The 18,108-nt window shown below is 49.1% G+C and overlaps 57 non-coding genes across 57 annotated transcripts; all 57 read right to left on the bottom strand.

The window, feature by feature from the left end:
* Nucleotides 1-54: 54 nt before the first annotated feature.
* Nucleotides 55-173, bottom strand: LOC145808914 (5S ribosomal RNA). Its single transcript, XR_014352397.1, has one exon. It is a non-coding gene; the product is annotated as a 5S ribosomal RNA (ribosomal RNA).
* Nucleotides 174-377: 204 nt separating this feature from the next.
* Nucleotides 378-496, bottom strand: LOC145808913 (5S ribosomal RNA). Its single transcript, XR_014352396.1, has one exon. It is a non-coding gene; the product is annotated as a 5S ribosomal RNA (ribosomal RNA).
* A 204-nt stretch (nt 497-700) lies between these two features.
* Nucleotides 701-819, bottom strand: LOC145808912 (5S ribosomal RNA). The gene has a single exon (XR_014352395.1). It is a non-coding gene; the product is annotated as a 5S ribosomal RNA (ribosomal RNA).
* Nucleotides 820-1,021: 202 nt separating this feature from the next.
* LOC145808911 (5S ribosomal RNA) lies at nt 1,022-1,140 on the bottom strand. Its single transcript, XR_014352393.1, has one exon. It is a non-coding gene; the product is annotated as a 5S ribosomal RNA (ribosomal RNA).
* A 202-nt stretch (nt 1,141-1,342) lies between these two features.
* Nucleotides 1,343-1,461, bottom strand: LOC145808909 (5S ribosomal RNA). Its single transcript, XR_014352391.1, has one exon. It is a non-coding gene; the product is annotated as a 5S ribosomal RNA (ribosomal RNA).
* Nucleotides 1,462-1,663: 202 nt separating this feature from the next.
* LOC145808908 (5S ribosomal RNA) lies at nt 1,664-1,782 on the bottom strand. Its single transcript, XR_014352390.1, has one exon. It is a non-coding gene; the product is annotated as a 5S ribosomal RNA (ribosomal RNA).
* Nucleotides 1,783-1,986: 204 nt separating this feature from the next.
* Nucleotides 1,987-2,105, bottom strand: LOC145808907 (5S ribosomal RNA). The gene has a single exon (XR_014352389.1). It is a non-coding gene; the product is annotated as a 5S ribosomal RNA (ribosomal RNA).
* Nucleotides 2,106-2,309: 204 nt separating this feature from the next.
* Nucleotides 2,310-2,428, bottom strand: LOC145808906 (5S ribosomal RNA). Its single transcript, XR_014352387.1, has one exon. It is a non-coding gene; the product is annotated as a 5S ribosomal RNA (ribosomal RNA).
* Nucleotides 2,429-2,631: 203 nt separating this feature from the next.
* LOC145808905 (5S ribosomal RNA) lies at nt 2,632-2,750 on the bottom strand. Its single transcript, XR_014352386.1, has one exon. It is a non-coding gene; the product is annotated as a 5S ribosomal RNA (ribosomal RNA).
* A 202-nt stretch (nt 2,751-2,952) lies between these two features.
* On the bottom strand, nt 2,953-3,071 carry LOC145808904 (5S ribosomal RNA). Its single transcript, XR_014352385.1, has one exon. It is a non-coding gene; the product is annotated as a 5S ribosomal RNA (ribosomal RNA).
* A 204-nt stretch (nt 3,072-3,275) lies between these two features.
* Nucleotides 3,276-3,394, bottom strand: LOC145808903 (5S ribosomal RNA). The gene has a single exon (XR_014352384.1). It is a non-coding gene; the product is annotated as a 5S ribosomal RNA (ribosomal RNA).
* Nucleotides 3,395-3,598: 204 nt separating this feature from the next.
* Nucleotides 3,599-3,717, bottom strand: LOC145808902 (5S ribosomal RNA). Its single transcript, XR_014352383.1, has one exon. It is a non-coding gene; the product is annotated as a 5S ribosomal RNA (ribosomal RNA).
* A 202-nt stretch (nt 3,718-3,919) lies between these two features.
* On the bottom strand, nt 3,920-4,038 carry LOC145808901 (5S ribosomal RNA). The gene has a single exon (XR_014352381.1). It is a non-coding gene; the product is annotated as a 5S ribosomal RNA (ribosomal RNA).
* A 205-nt stretch (nt 4,039-4,243) lies between these two features.
* Nucleotides 4,244-4,362, bottom strand: LOC145808900 (5S ribosomal RNA). Its single transcript, XR_014352380.1, has one exon. It is a non-coding gene; the product is annotated as a 5S ribosomal RNA (ribosomal RNA).
* A 203-nt stretch (nt 4,363-4,565) lies between these two features.
* Nucleotides 4,566-4,684, bottom strand: LOC145808898 (5S ribosomal RNA). Its single transcript, XR_014352378.1, has one exon. It is a non-coding gene; the product is annotated as a 5S ribosomal RNA (ribosomal RNA).
* Nucleotides 4,685-4,887: 203 nt separating this feature from the next.
* On the bottom strand, nt 4,888-5,006 carry LOC145808897 (5S ribosomal RNA). The gene has a single exon (XR_014352377.1). It is a non-coding gene; the product is annotated as a 5S ribosomal RNA (ribosomal RNA).
* Nucleotides 5,007-5,208: 202 nt separating this feature from the next.
* On the bottom strand, nt 5,209-5,327 carry LOC145808896 (5S ribosomal RNA). Its single transcript, XR_014352375.1, has one exon. It is a non-coding gene; the product is annotated as a 5S ribosomal RNA (ribosomal RNA).
* Nucleotides 5,328-5,531: 204 nt separating this feature from the next.
* Nucleotides 5,532-5,649, bottom strand: LOC145810763 (5S ribosomal RNA). Its single transcript, XR_014354319.1, has one exon. It is a non-coding gene; the product is annotated as a 5S ribosomal RNA (ribosomal RNA).
* Nucleotides 5,650-5,852: 203 nt separating this feature from the next.
* Nucleotides 5,853-5,971, bottom strand: LOC145808895 (5S ribosomal RNA). Its single transcript, XR_014352374.1, has one exon. It is a non-coding gene; the product is annotated as a 5S ribosomal RNA (ribosomal RNA).
* A 202-nt stretch (nt 5,972-6,173) lies between these two features.
* On the bottom strand, nt 6,174-6,292 carry LOC145808894 (5S ribosomal RNA). Its single transcript, XR_014352373.1, has one exon. It is a non-coding gene; the product is annotated as a 5S ribosomal RNA (ribosomal RNA).
* A 202-nt stretch (nt 6,293-6,494) lies between these two features.
* On the bottom strand, nt 6,495-6,613 carry LOC145808893 (5S ribosomal RNA). Its single transcript, XR_014352372.1, has one exon. It is a non-coding gene; the product is annotated as a 5S ribosomal RNA (ribosomal RNA).
* Nucleotides 6,614-6,816: 203 nt separating this feature from the next.
* Nucleotides 6,817-6,935, bottom strand: LOC145808892 (5S ribosomal RNA). The gene has a single exon (XR_014352371.1). It is a non-coding gene; the product is annotated as a 5S ribosomal RNA (ribosomal RNA).
* A 203-nt stretch (nt 6,936-7,138) lies between these two features.
* On the bottom strand, nt 7,139-7,257 carry LOC145808891 (5S ribosomal RNA). Its single transcript, XR_014352369.1, has one exon. It is a non-coding gene; the product is annotated as a 5S ribosomal RNA (ribosomal RNA).
* A 205-nt stretch (nt 7,258-7,462) lies between these two features.
* Nucleotides 7,463-7,581, bottom strand: LOC145808890 (5S ribosomal RNA). Its single transcript, XR_014352368.1, has one exon. It is a non-coding gene; the product is annotated as a 5S ribosomal RNA (ribosomal RNA).
* Nucleotides 7,582-7,785: 204 nt separating this feature from the next.
* Nucleotides 7,786-7,904, bottom strand: LOC145808889 (5S ribosomal RNA). The gene has a single exon (XR_014352367.1). It is a non-coding gene; the product is annotated as a 5S ribosomal RNA (ribosomal RNA).
* Nucleotides 7,905-8,107: 203 nt separating this feature from the next.
* On the bottom strand, nt 8,108-8,226 carry LOC145808887 (5S ribosomal RNA). Its single transcript, XR_014352365.1, has one exon. It is a non-coding gene; the product is annotated as a 5S ribosomal RNA (ribosomal RNA).
* A 203-nt stretch (nt 8,227-8,429) lies between these two features.
* On the bottom strand, nt 8,430-8,548 carry LOC145808886 (5S ribosomal RNA). Its single transcript, XR_014352363.1, has one exon. It is a non-coding gene; the product is annotated as a 5S ribosomal RNA (ribosomal RNA).
* A 203-nt stretch (nt 8,549-8,751) lies between these two features.
* Nucleotides 8,752-8,870, bottom strand: LOC145808885 (5S ribosomal RNA). Its single transcript, XR_014352362.1, has one exon. It is a non-coding gene; the product is annotated as a 5S ribosomal RNA (ribosomal RNA).
* Nucleotides 8,871-9,074: 204 nt separating this feature from the next.
* LOC145810015 (5S ribosomal RNA) lies at nt 9,075-9,195 on the bottom strand. Its single transcript, XR_014353582.1, has one exon. It is a non-coding gene; the product is annotated as a 5S ribosomal RNA (ribosomal RNA).
* A 197-nt stretch (nt 9,196-9,392) lies between these two features.
* On the bottom strand, nt 9,393-9,511 carry LOC145808884 (5S ribosomal RNA). The gene has a single exon (XR_014352361.1). It is a non-coding gene; the product is annotated as a 5S ribosomal RNA (ribosomal RNA).
* Nucleotides 9,512-9,708: 197 nt separating this feature from the next.
* LOC145808883 (5S ribosomal RNA) lies at nt 9,709-9,827 on the bottom strand. The gene has a single exon (XR_014352360.1). It is a non-coding gene; the product is annotated as a 5S ribosomal RNA (ribosomal RNA).
* Nucleotides 9,828-10,023: 196 nt separating this feature from the next.
* LOC145808882 (5S ribosomal RNA) lies at nt 10,024-10,142 on the bottom strand. The gene has a single exon (XR_014352359.1). It is a non-coding gene; the product is annotated as a 5S ribosomal RNA (ribosomal RNA).
* Nucleotides 10,143-10,340: 198 nt separating this feature from the next.
* On the bottom strand, nt 10,341-10,459 carry LOC145808881 (5S ribosomal RNA). Its single transcript, XR_014352357.1, has one exon. It is a non-coding gene; the product is annotated as a 5S ribosomal RNA (ribosomal RNA).
* A 196-nt stretch (nt 10,460-10,655) lies between these two features.
* LOC145809837 (5S ribosomal RNA) lies at nt 10,656-10,774 on the bottom strand. Its single transcript, XR_014353404.1, has one exon. It is a non-coding gene; the product is annotated as a 5S ribosomal RNA (ribosomal RNA).
* Nucleotides 10,775-10,972: 198 nt separating this feature from the next.
* LOC145809347 (5S ribosomal RNA) lies at nt 10,973-11,091 on the bottom strand. Its single transcript, XR_014352877.1, has one exon. It is a non-coding gene; the product is annotated as a 5S ribosomal RNA (ribosomal RNA).
* Nucleotides 11,092-11,290: 199 nt separating this feature from the next.
* Nucleotides 11,291-11,409, bottom strand: LOC145810235 (5S ribosomal RNA). The gene has a single exon (XR_014353811.1). It is a non-coding gene; the product is annotated as a 5S ribosomal RNA (ribosomal RNA).
* A 196-nt stretch (nt 11,410-11,605) lies between these two features.
* On the bottom strand, nt 11,606-11,724 carry LOC145808880 (5S ribosomal RNA). Its single transcript, XR_014352356.1, has one exon. It is a non-coding gene; the product is annotated as a 5S ribosomal RNA (ribosomal RNA).
* Nucleotides 11,725-11,918: 194 nt separating this feature from the next.
* On the bottom strand, nt 11,919-12,037 carry LOC145808879 (5S ribosomal RNA). The gene has a single exon (XR_014352355.1). It is a non-coding gene; the product is annotated as a 5S ribosomal RNA (ribosomal RNA).
* Nucleotides 12,038-12,236: 199 nt separating this feature from the next.
* On the bottom strand, nt 12,237-12,355 carry LOC145808878 (5S ribosomal RNA). The gene has a single exon (XR_014352354.1). It is a non-coding gene; the product is annotated as a 5S ribosomal RNA (ribosomal RNA).
* Nucleotides 12,356-12,549: 194 nt separating this feature from the next.
* Nucleotides 12,550-12,668, bottom strand: LOC145809686 (5S ribosomal RNA). Its single transcript, XR_014353248.1, has one exon. It is a non-coding gene; the product is annotated as a 5S ribosomal RNA (ribosomal RNA).
* Nucleotides 12,669-12,866: 198 nt separating this feature from the next.
* Nucleotides 12,867-12,985, bottom strand: LOC145809685 (5S ribosomal RNA). The gene has a single exon (XR_014353247.1). It is a non-coding gene; the product is annotated as a 5S ribosomal RNA (ribosomal RNA).
* Nucleotides 12,986-13,184: 199 nt separating this feature from the next.
* Nucleotides 13,185-13,303, bottom strand: LOC145809475 (5S ribosomal RNA). The gene has a single exon (XR_014353031.1). It is a non-coding gene; the product is annotated as a 5S ribosomal RNA (ribosomal RNA).
* A 197-nt stretch (nt 13,304-13,500) lies between these two features.
* LOC145809171 (5S ribosomal RNA) lies at nt 13,501-13,619 on the bottom strand. Its single transcript, XR_014352666.1, has one exon. It is a non-coding gene; the product is annotated as a 5S ribosomal RNA (ribosomal RNA).
* Nucleotides 13,620-13,814: 195 nt separating this feature from the next.
* LOC145808876 (5S ribosomal RNA) lies at nt 13,815-13,933 on the bottom strand. Its single transcript, XR_014352351.1, has one exon. It is a non-coding gene; the product is annotated as a 5S ribosomal RNA (ribosomal RNA).
* A 197-nt stretch (nt 13,934-14,130) lies between these two features.
* LOC145809228 (5S ribosomal RNA) lies at nt 14,131-14,249 on the bottom strand. Its single transcript, XR_014352734.1, has one exon. It is a non-coding gene; the product is annotated as a 5S ribosomal RNA (ribosomal RNA).
* Nucleotides 14,250-14,444: 195 nt separating this feature from the next.
* On the bottom strand, nt 14,445-14,563 carry LOC145808875 (5S ribosomal RNA). The gene has a single exon (XR_014352350.1). It is a non-coding gene; the product is annotated as a 5S ribosomal RNA (ribosomal RNA).
* A 199-nt stretch (nt 14,564-14,762) lies between these two features.
* LOC145808874 (5S ribosomal RNA) lies at nt 14,763-14,881 on the bottom strand. Its single transcript, XR_014352349.1, has one exon. It is a non-coding gene; the product is annotated as a 5S ribosomal RNA (ribosomal RNA).
* A 198-nt stretch (nt 14,882-15,079) lies between these two features.
* Nucleotides 15,080-15,198, bottom strand: LOC145808873 (5S ribosomal RNA). The gene has a single exon (XR_014352348.1). It is a non-coding gene; the product is annotated as a 5S ribosomal RNA (ribosomal RNA).
* A 196-nt stretch (nt 15,199-15,394) lies between these two features.
* Nucleotides 15,395-15,513, bottom strand: LOC145809080 (5S ribosomal RNA). The gene has a single exon (XR_014352574.1). It is a non-coding gene; the product is annotated as a 5S ribosomal RNA (ribosomal RNA).
* A 197-nt stretch (nt 15,514-15,710) lies between these two features.
* On the bottom strand, nt 15,711-15,829 carry LOC145809666 (5S ribosomal RNA). The gene has a single exon (XR_014353228.1). It is a non-coding gene; the product is annotated as a 5S ribosomal RNA (ribosomal RNA).
* A 197-nt stretch (nt 15,830-16,026) lies between these two features.
* On the bottom strand, nt 16,027-16,145 carry LOC145809013 (5S ribosomal RNA). The gene has a single exon (XR_014352508.1). It is a non-coding gene; the product is annotated as a 5S ribosomal RNA (ribosomal RNA).
* A 197-nt stretch (nt 16,146-16,342) lies between these two features.
* On the bottom strand, nt 16,343-16,461 carry LOC145809665 (5S ribosomal RNA). The gene has a single exon (XR_014353227.1). It is a non-coding gene; the product is annotated as a 5S ribosomal RNA (ribosomal RNA).
* Nucleotides 16,462-16,659: 198 nt separating this feature from the next.
* Nucleotides 16,660-16,778, bottom strand: LOC145808872 (5S ribosomal RNA). The gene has a single exon (XR_014352347.1). It is a non-coding gene; the product is annotated as a 5S ribosomal RNA (ribosomal RNA).
* A 197-nt stretch (nt 16,779-16,975) lies between these two features.
* On the bottom strand, nt 16,976-17,094 carry LOC145808871 (5S ribosomal RNA). Its single transcript, XR_014352346.1, has one exon. It is a non-coding gene; the product is annotated as a 5S ribosomal RNA (ribosomal RNA).
* A 198-nt stretch (nt 17,095-17,292) lies between these two features.
* Nucleotides 17,293-17,411, bottom strand: LOC145808870 (5S ribosomal RNA). The gene has a single exon (XR_014352345.1). It is a non-coding gene; the product is annotated as a 5S ribosomal RNA (ribosomal RNA).
* A 196-nt stretch (nt 17,412-17,607) lies between these two features.
* On the bottom strand, nt 17,608-17,726 carry LOC145808869 (5S ribosomal RNA). Its single transcript, XR_014352344.1, has one exon. It is a non-coding gene; the product is annotated as a 5S ribosomal RNA (ribosomal RNA).
* A 199-nt stretch (nt 17,727-17,925) lies between these two features.
* On the bottom strand, nt 17,926-18,044 carry LOC145808868 (5S ribosomal RNA). Its single transcript, XR_014352343.1, has one exon. It is a non-coding gene; the product is annotated as a 5S ribosomal RNA (ribosomal RNA).
* Nucleotides 18,045-18,108: the final 64 nt, after the last annotated feature.

The following is an 18,108-nucleotide window of genomic DNA, read 5'->3' as shown; positions in this document are numbered from 1 at the left end:
TGTCCGGGGAAAAAAAAGGGGGGAGGGGGGGGGGTGGTGGAAAAAGGGACAAAAGGGGTGCAACACGAGGACTTCCCAGGGGGTCACCCATCCTAGTACTACTCTCGCCCAAGCACGCTTAACTGCGGAGTTCTGATGGGATCCGGTGCATTAGTGCTGGTATGATCGCACCCGAAGATTAACCGCGACTTTATTGTTTTAAGCAGTAGACGGGGAAAAAAATGAAATTGAATGGAACAGGATAATCTGGAAATGGTTTAAAAGGGAGAAATTGTCGAAAAGGAGGCGAAGGCGATTGAATGGGCTAAAAATCGGACAGGCTGTCCGGGGAAAAAAAAGGGGGGAGGGGGGGGGGGGTGGTGGAAAAAGGGACAAAAGGGGTGCAACACGAGGACTTCCCAGGGGGTCACCCATCCTAGTACTACTCTCGCCCAAGCACGCTTAACTGCGGAGTTCTGATGGGATCCGGTGCATTAGTGCTGGTATGATCGCACCCGAAGATTAACCGCGACTTTATTGTTTTAAGCAGTAGACGGGGAAAAAAATGAAATTGAATGGAAGAGGATAATCTGGAAATGGTTTAAAAGGGAGAAATTGTCGAAAAGGAGGCGAAGGCGATTGAATGGGCTAAAAATCGGACAGGCTGTCCGGGGAAAAAAAAGGGGGGAGGGGGGGGGGGGTGGTGGAAAAAGGGACAAAAGGGGTGCAACACGAGGACTTCCCAGGGGGTCACCCATCCTAGTACTACTCTCGCCCAAGCACGCTTAACTGCGGAGTTCTGATGGGATCCGGTGCATTAGTGCTGGTATGATCGCACCCGAAGATTAACCGCGACTTTATTGTTTTAAGCAGTAGACGGGGAAAAAAATGAAATTGAATGGAATAGGATAATCTGGAAATGGTTTAAAAGGGAGAAATTGTCGAAAAGGAGGCGAAGGCGATTGAATGGGCTAAAAATCGGACAGGCTGTCCGGGGAAAAAAAAGGGGGGAGGGGGGGGGGTGGTGGAAAAAGGGACAAAAGGGGTGCAACACGAGGACTTCCCAGGGGGTCACCCATCCTAGTACTACTCTCGCCCAAGCACGCTTAACTGCGGAGTTCTGATGGGATCCGGTGCATTAGTGCTGGTATGATCGCACCCGAAGATTAACCGCGACTTTATTGTTTTAAGCAGTAGACGGGGAAAAAAATGAAATTGAATGGAACAGGATAATCTGGAAATGGTTTAAAAGGGAGAAATTGTCGAAAAGGAGGCGAAGGCGATTGAATGGGCTAAAAATCGGACAGGCTGTCCGGGGAAAAAAAAGGGGGGAGGGGGGGGGGTGGTGGAAAAAGGGACAAAAGGGGTGCAACACGAGGACTTCCCAGGGGGTCACCCATCCTAGTACTACTCTCGCCCAAGCACGCTTAACTGCGGAGTTCTGATGGGATCCGGTGCATTAGTGCTGGTATGATCGCACCCGAAGATTAACCGCGACTTTATTGTTTTAAGCAGTAGACGGGGAAAAAAATGAAATTGAATGGAATAGGATAATCTGGAAATGGTTTAAAAGGGAGAAATTGTCGAAAAGGAGGCGAAGGCGATTGAATGGGCTAAAAATCGGACAGGCTGTCCGGGGAAAAAAAAGGGGGGAGGGGGGGGGGTGGTGGAAAAAGGGACAAAAGGGGTGCAACACGAGGACTTCCCAGGGGGTCACCCATCCTAGTACTACTCTCGCCCAAGCACGCTTAACTGCGGAGTTCTGATGGGATCCGGTGCATTAGTGCTGGTATGATCGCACCCGAAGATTAACCGCGACTTTATTGTTTTAAGCAGTAGACGGGGAAAAAAATGAAATTGAATGGAACAGGATAATCTGGAAATGGTTTAAAAGGGAGAAATTGTCGAAAAGGAGGCGAAGGCGATTGAATGGGCTAAAAATCGGACAGGCTGTCCGGGGAAAAAAAAGGGGGGAGGGGGGGGGGGGTGGTGGAAAAAGGGACAAAAGGGGTGCAACACGAGGACTTCCCAGGGGGTCACCCATCCTAGTACTACTCTCGCCCAAGCACGCTTAACTGCGGAGTTCTGATGGGATCCGGTGCATTAGTGCTGGTATGATCGCACCCGAAGATTAACCGCGACTTTATTGTTTTAAGCAGTAGACGGGGAAAAAAATGAAATTGAATGGAACAGGATAATCTGGAAATGGTTTAAAAGGGAGAAATTGTCGAAAAGGAGGCGAAGGCGATTGAATGGGCTAAAAATCGGACAGGCTGTCCGGGGAAAAAAAAGGGGGGAGGGGGGGGGGGGTGGTGGAAAAAGGGACAAAAGGGGTGCAACACGAGGACTTCCCAGGGGGTCACCCATCCTAGTACTACTCTCGCCCAAGCACGCTTAACTGCGGAGTTCTGATGGGATCCGGTGCATTAGTGCTGGTATGATCGCACCCGAAGATTAACCGCGACTTTATTGTTTTAAGCAGTAGACGGGGAAAAAAATGAAATTGAATGGAACAGGATAATCTGGAAATGGTTTAAAAGGGAGAAATTGTCGAAAAGGAGGCGAAGGCGATTGAATGGGCTAAAAATCGGACAGGCTGTCCGGGGAAAAAAAAGGGGGGAGGGGGGGGGGGTGGTGGAAAAAGGGACAAAAGGGGTGCAACACGAGGACTTCCCAGGGGGTCACCCATCCTAGTACTACTCTCGCCCAAGCACGCTTAACTGCGGAGTTCTGATGGGATCCGGTGCATTAGTGCTGGTATGATCGCACCCGAAGATTAACCGCGACTTTATTGTTTTAAGCAGTAGACGGGGAAAAAAATGAAATTGAATGGAACAGGATAATCTGGAAATGGTTTAAAAGGGAGAAATTGTCGAAAAGGAGGCGAAGGCGATTGAATGGGCTAAAAATCGGACAGGCTGTCCGGGGAAAAAAAAGGGGGGAGGGGGGGGGGTGGTGGAAAAAGGGACAAAAGGGGTGCAACACGAGGACTTCCCAGGGGGTCACCCATCCTAGTACTACTCTCGCCCAAGCACGCTTAACTGCGGAGTTCTGATGGGATCCGGTGCATTAGTGCTGGTATGATCGCACCCGAAGATTAACCGCGACTTTATTGTTTTAAGCAGTAGACGGGGAAAAAAATGAAATTGAATGGAACAGGATAATCTGGAAATGGTTTAAAAGGGAGAAATTGTCGAAAAGGAGGCGAAGGCGATTGAATGGGCTAAAAATCGGACAGGCTGTCCGGGGAAAAAAAAGGGGGGAGGGGGGGGGGGGTGGTGGAAAAAGGGACAAAAGGGGTGCAACACGAGGACTTCCCAGGGGGTCACCCATCCTAGTACTACTCTCGCCCAAGCACGCTTAACTGCGGAGTTCTGATGGGATCCGGTGCATTAGTGCTGGTATGATCGCACCCGAAGATTAACCGCGACTTTATTGTTTTAAGCAGTAGACGGGGAAAAAAATGAAATTGAATGGAAGAGGATAATCTGGAAATGGTTTAAAAGGGAGAAATTGTCGAAAAGGAGGCGAAGGCGATTGAATGGGCTAAAAATCGGACAGGCTGTCCGGGGAAAAAAAAGGGGGGAGGGGGGGGGGGGTGGTGGAAAAAGGGACAAAAGGGGTGCAACACGAGGACTTCCCAGGGGGTCACCCATCCTAGTACTACTCTCGCCCAAGCACGCTTAACTGCGGAGTTCTGATGGGATCCGGTGCATTAGTGCTGGTATGATCGCACCCGAAGATTAACCGCGACTTTATTGTTTTAAGCAGTAGACGGGGAAAAAAATGAAATTGAATGGAATAGGATAATCTGGAAATGGTTTAAAAGGGAGAAATTGTCGAAAAGGAGGCGAAGGCGATTGAATGGGCTAAAAATCGGACAGGCTGTCCGGGGAAAAAAAAGGGGGGAGGGGGGGGGGTGGTGGAAAAAGGGACAAAAGGGGTGCAACACGAGGACTTCCCAGGGGGTCACCCATCCTAGTACTACTCTCGCCCAAGCACGCTTAACTGCGGAGTTCTGATGGGATCCGGTGCATTAGTGCTGGTATGATCGCACCCGAAGATTAACCGCGACTTTATTGTTTTAAGCAGTAGACGGGGAAAAAAATGAAATTGAATGGAACAGGATAATCTGGAAATGGTTTTAAAAGGGAGAAATTGTCGAAAAGGAGGCGAAGGCGATTGAATGGGCTAAAAATCGGACAGGCTGTCCGGGGAAAAAAAAGGGGGGAGGGGGGGGGGGGTGGTGGAAAAAGGGACAAAAGGGGTGCAACACGAGGACTTCCCAGGGGGTCACCCATCCTAGTACTACTCTCGCCCAAGCACGCTTAACTGCGGAGTTCTGATGGGATCCGGTGCATTAGTGCTGGTATGATCGCACCCGAAGATTAACCGCGACTTTATTGTTTTAAGCAGTAGACGGGGAAAAAAATGAAATTGAATGGAACAGGATAATCTGGAAATGGTTTAAAAGGGAGAAATTGTCGAAAAGGAGGCGAAGGCGATTGAATGGGCTAAAAATCGGACAGGCTGTCCGGGGAAAAAAAAGGGGGGAGGGGGGGGGGGTGGTGGAAAAAGGGACAAAAGGGGTGCAACACGAGGACTTCCCAGGGGGTCACCCATCCTAGTACTACTCTCGCCCAAGCACGCTTAACTGCGGAGTTCTGATGGGATCCGGTGCATTAGTGCTGGTATGATCGCACCCGAAGATTAACCGCGACTTTATTGTTTTAAGCAGTAGACGGGGAAAAAAATGAAATTGAATGGAACAGGATAATCTGGAAATGGTTTAAAAGGGAGAAATTGTCGAAAAGGAGGCGAAGGCGATTGAATGGGCTAAAAATCGGACAGGCTGTCCGGGGAAAAAAAAGGGGGGAGGGGGGGGGGGTGGTGGAAAAAGGGACAAAAGGGGTGCAACACGAGGACTTCCCAGGGGGTCACCCATCCTAGTACTACTCTCGCCCAAGCACGCTTAACTGCGGAGTTCTGATGGGATCCGGTGCATTAGTGCTGGTATGATCGCACCCGAAGATTAACCGCGACTTTATTGTTTTAAGCAGTAGACGGGGAAAAAAATGAAATTGAATGGAACAGGATAATCTGGAAATGGTTTAAAAGGGAGAAATTGTCGAAAAGGAGGCGAAGGCGATTGAATGGGCTAAAAATCGGACAGGCTGTCCGGGGAAAAAAAAGGGGGGAGGGGGGGGGGTGGTGGAAAAAGGGACAAAAGGGGTGCAACACGAGGACTTCCCAGGGGGTCACCCATCCTAGTACTACTCTCGCCCAAGCACGCTTAACTGCGGAGTTCTGATGGGATCCGGTGCATTAGTGCTGGTATGATCGCACCCGAAGATTAACCGCGACTTTATTGTTTTAAGCAGTAGACGGGGAAAAAAATGAAATTGAATGGAACAGGATAATCTGGAAATGGTTTAAAAGGGAGAAATTGTCGAAAAGGAGGCGAAGGCGATTGAATGGGCTAAAAATCGGACAGGCTGTCCGGGGAAAAAAAAGGGGGGAGGGGGGGGGGGGTGGTGGAAAAAGGGACAAAAGGGGTGCAACACGAGGACTTCCCAGGGGGTCACCCATCCTAGTACTACTCTCGCCCAAGCACGCTTAACTGCGGAGTTCTGATGGATCCGGTGCATTAGTGCTGGTATGATCGCACCCGAAGATTAACCGCGACTTTATTGTTTTAAGCAGTAGACGGGGAAAAAAATGAAATTGAATGGAAGAGGATAATCTGGAAATGGTTTAAAAGGGAGAAATTGTCGAAAAGGAGGCGAAGGCGATTGAATGGGCTAAAAATCGGACAGGCTGTCCGGGGAAAAAAAAGGGGGGAGGGGGGGGGGGTGGTGGAAAAAGGGACAAAAGGGGTGCAACACGAGGACTTCCCAGGGGGTCACCCATCCTAGTACTACTCTCGCCCAAGCACGCTTAACTGCGGAGTTCTGATGGGATCCGGTGCATTAGTGCTGGTATGATCGCACCCGAAGATTAACCGCGACTTTATTGTTTTAAGCAGTAGACGGGGAAAAAAATGAAATTGAATGGAACAGGATAATCTGGAAATGGTTTAAAAGGGAGAAATTGTCGAAAAGGAGGCGAAGGCGATTGAATGGGCTAAAAATCGGACAGGCTGTCCGGGGAAAAAAAAGGGGGGAGGGGGGGGGGTGGTGGAAAAAGGGACAAAAGGGGTGCAACACGAGGACTTCCCAGGGGGTCACCCATCCTAGTACTACTCTCGCCCAAGCACGCTTAACTGCGGAGTTCTGATGGGATCCGGTGCATTAGTGCTGGTATGATCGCACCCGAAGATTAACCGCGACTTTATTGTTTTAAGCAGTAGACGGGGAAAAAAATGAAATTGAATGGAACAGGATAATCTGGAAATGGTTTAAAAGGGAGAAATTGTCGAAAAGGAGGCGAAGGCGATTGAATGGGCTAAAAATCGGACAGGCTGTCCGGGGAAAAAAAAGGGGGGAGGGGGGGGGGTGGTGGAAAAAGGGACAAAAGGGGTGCAACACGAGGACTTCCCAGGGGGTCACCCATCCTAGTACTACTCTCGCCCAAGCACGCTTAACTGCGGAGTTCTGATGGGATCCGGTGCATTAGTGCTGGTATGATCGCACCCGAAGATTAACCGCGACTTTATTGTTTTAAGCAGTAGACGGGGAAAAAAATGAAATTGAATGGAACAGGATAATCTGGAAATGGTTTAAAAGGGAGAAATTGTCGAAAAGGAGGCGAAGGCGATTGAATGGGCTAAAAATCGGACAGGCTGTCCGGGGAAAAAAAAGGGGGGAGGGGGGGGGGGTGGTGGAAAAAGGGACAAAAGGGGTGCAACACGAGGACTTCCCAGGGGGTCACCCATCCTAGTACTACTCTCGCCCAAGCACGCTTAACTGCGGAGTTCTGATGGGATCCGGTGCATTAGTGCTGGTATGATCGCACCCGAAGATTAACCGCGACTTTATTGTTTTAAGCAGTAGACGGGGAAAAAAATGAAATTGAATGGAACAGGATAATCTGGAAATGGTTTAAAAGGGAGAAATTGTCGAAAAGGAGGCGAAGGCGATTGAATGGGCTAAAAATCGGACAGGCTGTCCGGGGAAAAAAAAGGGGGGAGGGGGGGGGGGTGGTGGAAAAAGGGACAAAAGGGGTGCAACACGAGGACTTCCCAGGGGGTCACCCATCCTAGTACTACTCTCGCCCAAGCACGCTTAACTGCGGAGTTCTGATGGGATCCGGTGCATTAGTGCTGGTATGATCGCACCCGAAGATTAACCGCGACTTTATTGTTTTAAGCAGTAGACGGGGAAAAAAATGAAATTGAATGGAACAGGATAATCTGGAAATGGTTTAAAAGGGAGAAATTGTCGAAAAGGAGGCGAAGGCGATTGAATGGGCTAAAAATCGGACAGGCTGTCCGGGGAAAAAAAAGGGGGGAGGGGGGGGGGGGGTGGTGGAAAAAGGGACAAAAGGGGTGCAACACGAGGACTTCCCAGGGGGTCACCCATCCTAGTACTACTCTCGCCCAAGCACGCTTAACTGCGGAGTTCTGATGGGATCCGGTGCATTAGTGCTGGTATGATCGCACCCGAAGATTAACCGCGACTTTATTGTTTTAAGCAGTAGACGGGGAAAAAAATGAAATTGAATGGAAGAGGATAATCTGGAAATGGTTTAAAAGGGAGAAATTGTCGAAAAGGAGGCGAAGGCGATTGAATGGGCTAAAAATCGGACAGGCTGTCCGGGGAAAAAAAAGGGGGGAGGGGGGGGGGGGTGGTGGAAAAAGGGACAAAAGGGGTGCAACACGAGGACTTCCCAGGGGGTCACCCATCCTAGTACTACTCTCGCCCAAGCACGCTTAACTGCGGAGTTCTGATGGGATCCGGTGCATTAGTGCTGGTATGATCGCACCCGAAGATTAACCGCGACTTTATTGTTTTAAGCAGTAGACGGGGAAAAAAATGAAATTGAATGGAATAGGATAATCTGGAAATGGTTTAAAAGGGAGAAATTGTCGAAAAGGAGGCGAAGGCGATTGAATGGGCTAAAAATCGGACAGGCTGTCCGGGGAAAAAAAAGGGGGGAGGGGGGGGGGGTGGTGGAAAAAGGGACAAAAGGGGTGCAACACGAGGACTTCCCAGGGGGTCACCCATCCTAGTACTACTCTCGCCCAAGCACGCTTAACTGCGGAGTTCTGATGGGATCCGGTGCATTAGTGCTGGTATGATCGCACCCGAAGATTAACCGCGACTTTATTGTTTTAAGCAGTAGACGGGGAAAAAAATGAAATTGAATGGAACAGGATAATCTGGAAATGGTTTAAAAGGGAGAAATTGTCGAAAAGGAGGCGAAGGCGATTGAATGGGCTAAAAATCGGACAGGCTGTCCGGGGAAAAAAAAGGGGGGAGGGGGGGGGGGTGGTGGAAAAAGGGACAAAAGGGGTGCAACACGAGGACTTCCCAGGGGGTCACCCATCCTAGTACTACTCTCGCCCAAGCACGCTTAACTGCGGAGTTCTGATGGGATCCGGTGCATTAGTGCTGGTATGATCGCACCCGAAGATTAACCGCGACTTTATTGTTTTAAGCAGTAGACGGGGAAAAAAATGAAATTGAATGGAACAGGATAATCTGGAAATGGTTTAAAAGGGAGAAATTGTCGAAAAGGAGGCGAAGGCGATTGAATGGGCTAAAAATCGGACAGGCTGTCCGGGGAAAAAAAAGGGGGGAGGGGGGGGGGGTGGTGGAAAAAGGGACAAAAGGGGTGCAACACGAGGACTTCCCAGGGGGTCACCCATCCTAGTACTACTCTCGCCCAAGCACGCTTAACTGCGGAGTTCTGATGGGATCCGGTGCATTAGTGCTGGTATGATCGCACCCGAAGATTAACCGCGACTTTATTGTTTTAAGCAGTAGACGGGGAAAAAAATGAAATTGAATGGAACAGGATAATCTGGAAATGGTTTAAAAGGGAGAAATTGTCGAAAAGGAGGCGAAGGCGATTGAATGGGCTAAAAATCGGACAGGCTGTCCGGGGAAAAAAAAGGGGGGAGGGGGGGGGGGGTGGTGGAAAAAGGGACAAAAGGGGTGCAACACGAGGACTTCCCAGGGGGTCACCCATCCTAGTACTACTCTCGCCCAAGCACGCTTAACTGCGGAGTTCTGATGGGATCCGGTGTGCATTAGTGCTGGTATGATCGCACCCGAAGATTAACCGCGACTTTATTGTTTTAAGCAGTAGACGGGGAAAAAAATGAAATTGAATGGAACAGGATAATCTGGAAATGGTTTAAAAGGGAGAAATTGTCGAAAAGGAGGCGAAGGCGATTGAATGGGCTAAAAATCGGACAGGCTGTCCGGGGAAAAAAAAAGGGGGGGGGGGTGGTGGAAAAAGGGACAAAAGGGGTGCAACACGAGGACTTCCCAGGGGGTCACCCATCCTAGTACTACTCTCGCCCAAGCACGCTTAACTGCGGAGTTCTGATGGGATCCGGTGCATTAGTGCTGGTATGATCGCACCCGAAGATTAACCGCGACTTTATTGTTTTAAGCAGTAGACGGGGAAAAAAATGAAATTGAATGGAACAGGATAATCTGGAAATGGTTTAAAAGGGAGAAATTGTCGAAAAGGAGGCGAAGGCGATTGAATGGGCTAAAAATCGGACAGGCTGTCCGGGGAAAAAAAAAGGGGGGGGGGGTGGTGGAAAAAGGGACAAAAGGGGTGCAACACGAGGACTTCCCAGGGGGTCACCCATCCTAGTACTACTCTCGCCCAAGCACGCTTAACTGCGGAGTTCTGATGGGATCCGGTGCATTAGTGCTGGTATGATCGCACCCGAAGATTAACCGCGACTTTATTGTTTTAAGCAGTAGACGGGGAAAAAAATGAAATTGAATGGAAGAGGATAATCTGGAAATGGTTTAAAAGGGAGAAATTGTCGAAAAGGAGGCGAAGGCGATTGAATGGGCTAAAAATCGGACAGGCTGTCCGGGGAAAAAAAAAGGGGGGGGGGTGGTGGAAAAAGGGACAAAAGGGGTGCAACACGAGGACTTCCCAGGGGGTCACCCATCCTAGTACTACTCTCGCCCAAGCACGCTTAACTGCGGAGTTCTGATGGGATCCGGTGCATTAGTGCTGGTATGATCGCACCCGAAGATTAACCGCGACTTTATTGTTTTAAGCAGTAGACGGGGAAAAAAATGAAATTGAATGGAACAGGATAATCTGGAAATGGTTTAAAAGGGAGAAATTGTCGAAAAGGAGGCGAAGGCGATTGAATGGGCTAAAAATCGGACAGGCTGTCCGGGGAAAAAAAAAAGGGGGGGGGGGTGGTGGAAAAAGGGACAAAAGGGGTGCAACACGAGGACTTCCCAGGGGGTCACCCATCCTAGTACTACTCTCGCCCAAGCACGCTTAACTGCGGAGTTCTGATGGGATCCGGTGCATTAGTGCTGGTATGATCGCACCCGAAGATTAACCGCGACTTTATTGTTTTAAGCAGTAGACGGGGAAAAAAATGAAATTGAATGGAACAGGATAATCTGGAAATGGTTTAAAAGGGAGAAATTGTCGAAAAGGAGGCGAAGGCGATTGAATGGGCTAAAAATCGGACAGGCTGTCCGGGGAAAAAAAAAGGGGGGGGGGTGGTGGAAAAAGGGACAAAAGGGGTGCAACACGAGGACTACCCAGGGGGTCACCCATCCTAGTACTACTCTCGCCCAAGCACGCTTAACTGCGGAGTTCTGATGGGATCCGGTGCATTAGTGCTGGTATGATCGCACCCGAAGATTAACCGCGACTTTATTGTTTTAAGCAGTAGACGGGGAAAAAAATGAAATTGAATGGAACAGGATAATCTGGAAATGGTTTAAAAGGGAGAAATTGTCGAAAAGGAGGCGAAGGCGATTGAATGGGCTAAAAATCGGACAGGCTGTCCGGGGAAAAAAAAAGGGGGGGGGGGGTGGTGGAAAAAGGGACAAAAGGGGTGCAACACGAGGACTTCCCAGGGGGTCACCCATCCTAGTACTACTCTCGCCCAAGCACGCTTAACTGCGGAGTTCTGATGGGATCCGGTGCATTAGTGCTGGTATGATCGCACCAGAAGATTAGCCGCGACTTTATTGTTTTAAGCAGTAGACGGGGAAAAAAATGAAATTGAATGGAACAGGATAATCTGGAAATGGTTTAAAAGGGAGAAATTGTCGAAAAGGAGGCGAAGGCGATTGAATGGGCTAAAAATCGGACAGGCTGTCCGGGGAAAAAAAAAGGGGGGGGGGGGGTGGTGGAAAAAGGGACAAAAGGGGTGCAATACGAGGACTTCCCAGGGGGTCACCAATCCTAGTACTACTCTCGCCCAAGCACGCTTAACTGCGGAGTTCTGATGGGATCCGGTGCATTAGTGCTGGTATGATCGCACCCGAAGATTAACCGCGACTTTATTGTTTTAAGCAGTAGACGGGGAAAAAAATGAAATTGAATGGAACAGGATAATCTGGAAATGGTTTAAAAGGGAGAAATTGTCGAAAAGGAAGCGAAGGCGATTGAATGGGCTAAAAATCGGACAGGCTGTCCGGGGAAAAAAAAAGGGGGGGGGGTGGTGGAAAAAGGGACAAAAGGGGTGCAACACGAGGACTTCCCAGGGGGTCACCCATCCTAGTACTACTCTCGCCCAAGCACGCTTAACTGCGGAGTTCTGATGGGATCCGGTGCATTAGTGCTGGTATGATCGCACCCGAAGATTAACCGCGACTTTATTGTTTTAAGCAGTAGACGGGGAAAAAAATGAAATTGAATGGAACAGGATAATCTGGAAATGGTTTAAAAGGGAGAAATTGTCGAAAAGGAGGCGAAGGCGATTGAATGGGCTAAAAATCGGACAGGCTGTCCGGGGAAAAAAAAAGGGGGGGGTGGTGGAAAAAGGGACAAAAGGGGTGCAACACGAGGACTTCCCAGGGGGTCACCCATCCTAGTACTACTCTCGCCCAAGCACGCTTAACTGCGGAGTTCTGATGGGATCCGGTGCATTAGTGCTGGTATGATCGCACCCGAAGATTAACCGCGACTTTATTGTTTTAAGCAGTAGACGGGGAAAAAAATGAAATTGAATGGAACAGGATAATCTGGAAATGGTTTAAAAGGGAGAAATTGTCGAAAAGGAGGCGAAGGCGATTGAATGGGCTAAAAATCGGACAGGCTGTCCGGGGAAAAAAAAAGGGGGGGGGGGGGTGGTGGAAAAAGGGACAAAAGGGGTGCAACACGAGGACTTCCCAGGGGGTCACCCATCCTAGTACTACTCTCGCCCAAGCACGCTTAACTGCGGAGTTCTGATGGGATCCGGTGCATTAGTGCTGGTATGATCGCACCCGAAGATTAACCGCGACTTTATTGTTTTAAGCAGTAGACGGGGAAAAAAATGAAATTGAATGGAACAGGATAATCTGGAAATGGTTTAAAAGGGAGAAATTGTCGAAAAGGAGGCGAAGGCGATTGAATGGGCTAAAAATCGGACAGGCTGTCTGGGGAAAAAAAAGGGGGGGGGTGGTGGAAAAAGGGACAAAAGGGGTGCAAGACGAGGACTTCCCAGGGGGTCACCCATCCTAGTACTACTCTCGCCCAAGCACGCTTAACTGCGGAGTTCTGATGGGATCCGGTGCATCAGTGCTGGTATGATCGCACCCGAAGATTAACCGCGACTTTATTGTTTTAAGCAGTAGACGGGGAAAAAAATGAAATTGAATGGAACAGGATAATCTGGAAATGGTTTAAAAGGGAGAAATTGTCGAAAAGGAGGCGAAGGCGATTGAATGGGCTAAAAATCGGACAGGCTGTCCGGGGAAAAAAAAAGGGGGGGGGGGGTGGTGGAAAAAGGGACAAAAGGGGTGCAAGACGAGGACTTCCCAGGGGGTCACCCATCCTAGTACTACTCTCGCCCAAGCACGCTTAACTGCGGAGTTCTGATGGGATCCGGTGCATCAGTGCTGGTATGATCGCACCCGAAGATTAACCGCGACTTTATTGTTTTAAGCAGTAGACGGGGAAAAAAATGAAATTGAATGGAACAGGATAATCTGGAAATGGTTTAAAAGGGAGAAATTGTCGAAAAGGAGGCGAAGGCGATTGAATGGGCTAAAAATCGGACAGGCTGTCCGGGGAAAAAAAAAGGGGGGGGGGGGGTGGTGGAAAAAGGGACAAAAGGGGTGCAACACGAGGACTTCCCAGGGGGTCACCCATCCTAGTACTACTCTCGCCCAAGCACGCTTAACTGCGGAGTTCTGATGTGATCCGGTGCATTAGTGCTGGTATGATCGCACCCGAAGATTAACCGCGACTTTATTGTTTTAAGCAGTAGACGGGGAAAAAAATGAAATTGAATGGAACAGGATAATCTGGAAATGGTTTAAAAGGGAGAAATTGTCGAAAAGGAGGCGAAGGCGATTGAATGGGCTAAAAATCGGACAGGCTGTCTGGGGAAAAAAAAAGGGGGGGGGGGTGGTGGAAAAAGGGACAAAAGGGGTGCAACACGAGGACTTCCCAGGGGGTCACCCATCCTAGTACTACTCTCGCCCAAGCACACTTAACTGCGGAGTTCTGATGGGATCCGGTGCATTAGTGCTGGTATGATCGCACCCGAAGATTAACCGCGACTTTATTGTTTTAAGCAGTAGACGGGGAAAAAAATGAAATTGAATGGAACAGGATAATCTGGAAATGGTTTAAAAGGGAGAAATTGTCGAAAAGGAGGCGAAGGCGATTGAATGGGCTAAAAATCGGACAGGCTGTCCGGGGAAAAAAAAAGGGGGGGGGTGGTGGAAAAAGGGACAAAAGGGGTGCAACACGAGGACTTCCCAGGGGGTCACCCATCCTAGTACTACTCTCGCCCAAGCACGCTTAACTGCGGAGTTCTGATGGGATCCGGTGCATTAGTGCTGGTATGATCGCACCCGAAGATTAACCGCGACTTTATTGTTTTAAGCAGTAGACGGGGAAAAAAATGAAATTGAATGGAACAGGATAATCTGGAAATGGTTTAAAAGAGAGAAATTGTCGAAAAGGAGGCGAAGGCGATTGAATGGGCTAAAAATCGGACAGGCTGTCCGGGGAAAAAAAAAGGGGGGGGGGGTGGTGGAAAAAGGGACAAAAGGGGTGCAACACGAGGACTTCCCAGGGGGTCACCCATCCTAGTACTACTCTCGCCCAAGCACGCTTAACTGCGGAGTTCTGATGGGATCCGGTGCATTAGTACTGGTATGATCGCACCCGAAGATTAACCGCGACTTTATTGTTTTAAGCAGTAGACGGGGAAAAAAATGAAATTGAATGGAACAGGATAATCTGGAAATGGTTTAAAAGATAGAAATTGTCGAAAAGGAGGCGAAGGCGATTGAATGGGCTAAAATCGGACAGGCTGTCCGGGGAAAAAAAAAGGGGGGGGGGTGGTGGAAAAAGGGACAAAAGGGGTGCAACACGAGGACTTCCCAGGGGGTCACCCATCCTAGTACTACTCTCGCCCAAGCACGCTTAACTGCGGAGTTCTGATGGGATCCGGTGCATTAGTGCTGGTATGATCGCACCCGAAGATTAACCGCGACTTTATTGTTTTAAGCAGTAGACGGGGAAAAAAATGAAATTGAATGGAACAGGATAATCTGGAAATGGTTTAAAAGGGAGAAATTGTCGAAAAGGAGGCGAAGGCGATTGAATGGGCTAAAAATCGGACAGGCTGTCCGGGGAAAAAAAAAGGGGGGGGGGGGGTGGTGGAAAAAGGGACAAAAGGGGTGCAACACGAGGACTTCCCAGGGGGTCACCCATCCTAGTACTACTCTCGCCCAAGCACGCTTAACTGCGGAGTTCTGATGGGATCCGGTGCATTAGTGCTGGTATGATCGCACCCGAAGATTAACCGCGACTTTATTGTTTTAAGCAGTAGACGGGGAAAAAAATGAAATTGAATGGAACAGGATAATCTGGAAATGGTTTAAAAGGGAGAAATTGTCGAAAAGGAGGCGAAGGCGATTGAATGGGCTAAAAATCGGACAGGCTGTCCGGGGAAAAAAAAAGGGGGGGGGGGGTGGTGGAAAAAGGGACAAAAGGGGTGCAACACGAGGACTTCCCAGGGGGTCACCCATCCTAGTACTACTCTCGCCCAAGCACGCTTAACTGCGGAGTTCTGATGGGATCCGGTGCATTAGTGCTGGTATGATCGCACCCGAAGATTAACCGCGACTTTATTGTTTTAAGCAGTAGACGGGGAAAAAAATGAAATTGAATGGAACAGGATAATCTGGAAATGGTTTAAAAGGGAGAAATTGTCGAAAAGGAGGCGAAGGCGATTGAATGGGCTAAAAATCGGACAGGCTGTCCGGGGAAAAAAAAAAGGGGGGGGGTGGTGGAAAAAGGGACAAAAGGGGTGCAACACGGGGACTTCCCAGGGGGTCACCCATCCTAGTACTACTCTCGCCCAAGCACGCTTAACTGCGGAGTTCTGATGGGATCCGGTGCATTAGTGCTGGTATGATCGCACCCGAAGATTAACCGCGACTTTATTGTTTTAAGCAGTAGACGGGGAAAAAAATGAAATTGAATGGAACAGGATAATCTGGAAATGGTTTAAAAGGGAGAAATTGTCGAAAAGGAGGCGAAGGCGATTGAATGGGCTAAAAATCGGACAGGCTGTCCGGGGAAAAAAAAAGGGGGGGGGGGTGGTGGAAAAAGGGACAAAAGGGGTGCAAGACGAGGACTTCCCAGGGGGTCACCCATCCTAGTACTACTCTCGCCCAAGCACGCTTAACTGCGGAGTTCTGATGGGATCCGGTGCATTAGTGCTGGTATGATCGCACCCGAAGATTAACCGCGACTTTATTGTTTTAAGCAGTAGACGGGGAAAAAAATGAAATTGAATGGAACATGATAATCTGGAAATGGTTTAAAAGGGAGAAATTGTCGAAAAGGAGGCGAAGGCGATTGAATGGGCTAAAAATCGGACAGGCTGTCCGGGGAAAAAAAAAGGGGGGGGGGGTGGTGGAAAAAGGGACAAAAGGGGTGCAACACGAGGATTTCCCAGGGGGTCACCCATCCTAGTACTACTCTCGCCCAAGCACGCTTAACTGCGGAGTTCTGATGGGATCCGGTGCATTAGTGCTGGTATGATCGCACCCGAAGATTAACCGCGACTTTATTGTTTTAAGCAGTAGACGGGGAAAAAAATGAAATTGAATGGAACAGGATAATCTGGAAATGGTTTAAAAGGGAGAAATTGTCGAAAAGGAGGCGAAGGCGATTGAATGGGCTAAAAATCGGACAGGCTGTCCGGGGAAAAAAAAAGGGGGGGGGGGTGGTGGAAAAAGGGACAAAAGGGGTGCAAGACGAGGACTTCCCAGGGGGTCACCCATCCTAGTACTACTCTCGCCCAAGCACGCTTAACTGCGGAGTTCTGATGGGATCCGGTGCATTAGTGCTGGTATGATCGCACCCGAAGATTAACCGCGACTTTATTGTTTTAAGCAGTAGACGGGGAAAAAAATGAAATTGAATGGAACATGATAATCTGGAAATGGTTTAAAAGGGAGAAATTGTCGAAAAGGAGGCGAAGGCGATTGAATGGGCTAAAAATCGGACAGGCTGTCCGGGGAAAAAAAAAGGGGGGGGGGGGTGGTGGAAAAAGGGACAAAAGGGGTGCAACACGAGGACTTCCCAGGGGGTCACCCATCCTAGTACTACTCTCGCCCAAGCACGCTTAACTGCGGAGTTCTGATGGGATCCGGTGCATTAGTGCTGGTATGATCGCACCCGAAGATTAACCGCGACTTTATTGTTTTAAGCAGTAGACGGGGAAAAAAATGAAATTGAATGGAACAGGATAATCTGGAAATGGTTTAAAAGGGAGAAATTGTCGAAAAGGAGGCGAAGGCGATTGAATGGGCTAAAAATCGGACAGGCTGTCCGGGGAAAAAAAAAAGGGGGGGGGGTGGTGGAAAAAGGGACAAAAGGGGTGCAACACGAGGACTTCCCAGGGGGTCACCCATCCTAGTACTACTCTCGCCCAAGCACGCTTAACTGCGGAGTTCTGATGGGATCCGGTGCATTAGTGCTGGTATGATCGCACCCGAAGATTAACCGCGACTTTATTGTTTTAAGCAGTAGACGGGGAAAAAAATGAAATTGAATGGAACAGGATAATCTGGAAATGGTTTAAAAGGGAGAAATTGTCGAAAAGGAGGCGAAGGCGATTGAATGGGCTAAAAATCGGACAGGCTGTCCGGGGAAAAAAAAAGGGGGGGGGGGGTGGTGGAAAAAGGGACAAAAGGGGTGCAACACGAGGACTTCCCAGGGGGTCACCCATCCTAGTACTACTCTCGCCCAAGCACGCTTAACTGCGGAGTTCTGATGGGATCCGGTGCATTAGTGCTGGTATGATCGCACCCGAAGATTAACCGCGACTTTATTGTTTTAAGCAGTAGACGGGGAAAAAAATGAAATTGAATGGAACAGGATAATCTGGAAATGGTTTAAAAGGGAGAAATTGTCGAAAAGGAGGCGAAGGCGATTGAATGGGCTAAAAATCGGACAGGCTGTCCGGGGAAAAAAAAAAGGGGGGGGGTGGTGGAAAAAGGGACAAAAGGGGTGCAACACGAGGACTTCCCAGGGGGTCACCCATCCTAGTACTACTCTCGCCCAAGCACGCTTAACTGCGGAGTTCTGATGGGATCCGGTGCATTAGTGCTGGTATGATCGCACCCGAAGATTAACCGCGACTTTATTGTTTTAAGCAGTAGACGGGGAAAAAAAATGAAATTGAATGGAACAGGATAATCTGGAAATGGTTTAAAAGGGAGAAATTGTCGAAAAGGAGGCGAAGGCGATTGAATGGGCTAAAAATCGGACAGGCTGTCCGGGGAAAAAAAAAGGGGGGGTGGGGTGGTGGAAAAAGGGACAAAAGGGGTGCAACACGAGGACTTCCCAGGGGGTCACCCATCCTAGTACTACTCTCGCCCAAGCACGCTTAACTGCGGAGTTCTGATGGGATCCGGTGCATTAGTGCTGGTATGATCGCACCCGAAGATTAACCGCGACTTTATTGTTTTAAGCAGTAGACGGGGAAAAAAATGAAATTGAATGGAA

Source organism: Camellia sinensis, chromosome 14, assembly GCF_055761805.1.
Source record: "Camellia sinensis isolate YWXY chromosome 14, ASM5576180v1, whole genome shotgun sequence".
In the NCBI taxonomy this organism is placed as follows: Eukaryota; Viridiplantae; Streptophyta; class Magnoliopsida; order Ericales; family Theaceae; genus Camellia; species Camellia sinensis.
The sequence above is the reverse complement of the archived record's forward strand: the minus strand, read 5'-3'. Positions and strand labels throughout refer to the sequence as shown.